Source organism: Schistocerca piceifrons, unplaced genomic scaffold, assembly GCF_021461385.2.
Source record: "Schistocerca piceifrons isolate TAMUIC-IGC-003096 unplaced genomic scaffold, iqSchPice1.1 HiC_scaffold_2412, whole genome shotgun sequence".
Classification (NCBI taxonomy): Eukaryota; Metazoa; Arthropoda; class Insecta; order Orthoptera; family Acrididae; genus Schistocerca; species Schistocerca piceifrons.
This window is the reverse complement of record NW_025728352.1, coordinates 865,721-870,425: the sequence shown is the minus strand read 5'-3', so window position 1 is coordinate 870,425 and position 4,705 is coordinate 865,721.

The window sequence follows — 4,705 nt, the reverse complement described above, 5'->3', positions numbered from 1 at the left end:
GAGGGATTCAGTAAACCTGAAGAGAAGCATCGGAATCTATAACTAGTATCACTGGAATGGTTCGAAATATAGAGAGTAAGAAGAGTCAGTTTTCTTGTCCTTAAGTCGGCATTGTGCCCTTTGTATTTAATTCCGATGCAATTTCTGTGTTTCATCGGCAATAAGGTCAGACTGATACAGTAAACCTGAAGTGAAGCATCGGAATCTATAACTAGTGTCACAGCAATGGTTCAAAACATAGACAGTAAGAAAATTGAGTTTTCTTGTACTGGAATTGGCATTGTGCCTTTTGTATTTAATTCCGATGCAATTTCTGTGTTTCATCGTCAATAATAAGGTCAGAGGGATACAGTAAACCTGAAGTGAAGCATCGGAATCAAAACTAGTTTCACAGGAATAGTTCTAAATATAGTCAGTAAGAAGAGTCAGTCTTCTTGTACTTAAGTCGGCATTGTGCCTTTGTATTTAATTCCGATGCAATTTCTGTGTTTCATAGTCAATGAGAAGGTCCAAGGGATACAGTATACCTGGAGTGGAGCATCGGAATCTATAACTAGTGTCACAGGCATGGTTCAAAACATAGACAGTAAGAAGAGTCAGTCTTCGTGTACTTAAGTCGACATTTTGCCTTTTGTATTTAATTCCGAAGCAATTGCTGTGTTTCATCGTCAAGAAGAATGTCCAAGGGATACAGTAAACCTGAAGTGAAGCATCGGAATCTATAAGTAGTGTCACAGGAATGGTTCAAAACATAGTCAGTAAGAAGAGTCAGTCTTCTTGTTATTAAGTCGGCTTTGTGAATTTTGTATTTAATTCCGATGCAATTTCTGTGTTTCATCGTCAATAAGAAGGTCCAAGGGAAACAGTAAACCTGAAGTGAAGCATCGGAATCTAAAACTAGTGTCACAGGAATGGTTCAAAACATAGTCAGTAAGAAGAGTCAGTCTTCTTGTCCTTAAGGCGGCATTGTGCCTTTTGTATTTAATTCCGATGCAATTTCTGTGTTTCATCGGCATTAAGGTCAGAGGGATACAGTAATCCTAAAGTGAAGCATCGGAATCTACAACTAGTGTCACAGGAATGGTTCAAAACATAGACAGTAGGAAGAGTCAGTCTTCTTGTACTTAAGTCGGCATTGTGCCTTTTGTATTTAATTCCGATGCAATTTCTGTGTTTCATCGTCAATAAGAAGGTCAGAGGGATACAGTAAACATGAAGTGAAGCAGCGGAATCTATAACTAGTGTCACTGGAATGGTTCAAAACATAGTCAGTAAGAGGAATCAGTCTTCTTGTACCTAAGTCGGCATTGTGCCTTTTGTATTTAACTCCGATGCAACTTCTGTGTTTCATCGTCAATAAGTAGGTCCAAGCGATACAGTAAACCGGAAGTTAAGCATCGGAATCTATAACTAGTGTCACAGGAATGGTTCAAATCATTGTCAATAAGAAGAGTCGGTCTTCATGTACATAAGTCGGCATTGTGCCATTTGTATTTAATTCCGATGCAATTTCTGTGTTTCATCGTCAATAAGAAGGTCAGAGGGATACAGTAAACCGGAAGTGAAGCATCGGAACCTATAACTAGTGTCACAGGAATGGTTCAAAGCATAGTCAGTAAGAAGAGTCAGTCTTCTTGTCCTTAAGTCGGCATTGTGCCTTTTGTATTTAATTCCGATGCAATTTCTGTGTTTCATCGTCAATAAGAAGGTCCAAGGGATACAGTAAACCTGGAGTGAAGCATCGGAATCTATAACTAGAGTCACAGTAGTGGTTCAAAACATTGACAGTAAGAAGAGTCAGTCTTCCTGTACTTAAGTCGGCATTGTGCCTTTTGTATTTAATTCCGATGCAATTTCTGTGTTTCATCGTCAATAAGAAGGTATAAGGGATACAGTAAACCTGAAGAGAAGCATCGGAATCTATAACTAGTGTCACTGGAATGGTTCGAAATATAGACAGTAAGAAGAGTCAGTCTTCTTGTACTTAAGTCGGCATTGTGCCTTTTGTATTTAATCCGATGCAATTTCTGTGATTCATCGTCAATAAGAAGGTCCAAGGGATTCAGTAAAGCAGAAGTGAGGCATCGGACTCTATAACTAGTGTCACAGAAATGGATCAAAACATAGACAGTAGGAAGAGTCAGTTTTCTTAGACTTAAGTCGGCATTGTGGCTATTGTATTTAATTCTGAAGCAATTTCTGTGTTTCATCGTCAATAAGAAGGACCAAGGGATACAGTAAACCTGACGTTAAGCTTTGGAATCTATAACTAGTGTCACAGGAATGGTTGAAATCATAGACAGTAGGAAGAGTCAGTCTTCTTGTACTTAAGTCGGCATTGTGCCTTTTGTATTTAATTCCGATGCAATTTCTGTGTTTCATCGCCAATACGATAGTCCAAGGTATACAGTAAACATGAAGTGAAGCATCGGAAACTATAACTAGTGTCACAGGAATGGTTCAGAACATAGTCAGTAAGAAGAGTAGGTCTCCATGTACTTAAGTCGGCAATGTGCCTATTGTATTTAAATCCGATGCAATTTCTGTGTTTCATCGTCAATAAGAAAGTACAAGGGATACAGTAAACCTGAAGTGAAGCATCGGAATCTACAACTAGTGTCACAGGATTGGTTCAAAACATAGACAGTAAGAAGAGACAGTCTTCTTGTACTTAAGTCGGCATTGTGCCTTTTGTATTTAATTCCGATGCAATTTCTGTGTTTCACCTCAATAAGAATGTCCAAGGGATACAGTAAACCTGAAGTGAAGCATCCGAATCTATAACTAGTGTCACAGGAATGGTTCAAATCATTGTCAATAAGAATAGTCGGTCTTCATGTACTTAAGTCGGCAATGTGCCTTTTGTATTTAATTCCGATGCAATTTCTGTGTTTCATCGCCAATAAGAAAGTACAAGGGATACAGTAAACCTGAAGTGAAGCATCGGAATCTATAACTAGTGTCACAGGAATGGTTCAAAACATAGACAGTAGGAAGAGTCAGTGTTCTTGTACCTAAGTCGGCATTGTGTTTTATGTATTCAATTCCGATGCAATTTCTGTGTTTCATCGACAATAAGAAGGTCCAAGGGATACAGTAAACCTGAAGTGAAGCATCGGAATCTACAACTAGTGTCACAGGATTGGTTCAAAACATAGACAGTAAGAAGAGTCAGTCTTCTTGTACTTAAGTCGGCATTGTGCCTTTTCTATTTAATACCGATGCAATTTCTGTGTTTCATCGTCAATAAGAAGGTCAGAGGGATTCAGTAAACCTAAAGAGAAGCATCGGAATCTATAACTAGTATCACTGGAATGGTTCGAAATATAGAGAGTAAGAAGAGTCAGTTTTCTTGTCCTTAAGTCGGCATTGTGCCCTTTGTATTTAATTCCGATGCAATTTCTGTGTTTCATCGGCAATAAGGTCAGACTGATACAGTAAACCTGAAGTGAAGCATCGGAATCTATAACTAGTGTCACAGCAATGGTTCAAAACATAACCAGTAAGAAGATTGAGTTTTCTTGTACTGGAATCGGTATTGTGCCTTTTGTATTTAATTCCGATGCAATTTCTGTGTTTCATCGTCAATAATAAGGTCAGAGGGATACAGTAAACCTGAAGTGAAGCATCGGAATCAAAACTAGTTTCACAGGAATAGTTCAAAATATAATCAGTAAGAAGAGCCAGTCTTCTTGTACTTAAGTCGGCATTGTGCCTTTTGTGTTTAATTCCGATGCAATTTCTGTGCTTCACCGTCAATAAGAAGGTCAGAGGGATACAGTAAACCTGAAGTGAAGCATCGGAATCTATAACTAGTGTCACAGGAATGGTTCAAACATAGACAGTAAGAAGAGTCAGTCTTCATGTACTTAAGTCGGCATTTTGCCTTTTGTATTTAATTCCGATGCAATTTCTGTGTTCCATCGTCATAAGAAGGTCAGAGGGATACAGTAAACTGGAAGTGAAGCACCGGAATCTACAACTAGTGTCACAGGAATGGCTCAAACATAGACAGTAGGAAGAGTCTGTCTTCATGTCCTTAAGTCGGCATTGTGCCTTTTCAATTTAATTCAGATGCAATTTCTGTGTTTCATCGTCAATATGAAGGTAAAAGGGATACAGTAAACCCGGAGTGAAGCATCGGAATCTATAACTAGTGTCACAGGAATGGTTCAAAACATAGACAGTAGGAAGAGTTAGTCTTCTTGTACTTAAGTCGGCATTGTGCCTTTTGTATTTAATTCCTATGCAATTTCTGTGTTTCATCGTCAATAAGAGGGTCCAAGGGATACAGTAAACCAGGAGTGAAGCATCGGAATCTATAACTAGTGTCACAGGAATGGTTCAAAACATAGACAGTAAGAAGAGTCAGGCTTCTTACACTTAAGTCGACTTTGTACCTTTTCTATTTAATTCCGATGCAATTTCTGTGTTTCATCGCCAATAAGAAGGTCAGAGGGATACAATAAACCAGACGTGAAGCATCAGAATCTATGACTAGTGTCACAGGAATGGTTCAAAACAAAGACAGTAAGAAGAGTCAGTCTTCTTGTCCTTAAGTCGGCATTGTGCCTTTTGTATTTAATTCCGATGAAATTTCTGTGTTTCATAGTCAATAAGAAGGTCCAAGGGATACAGTAAACCTGGAGTGTGTCATCGGAATCTATAACTAGTGTCACAGGAATGTTTCAAAACATAGACAGCA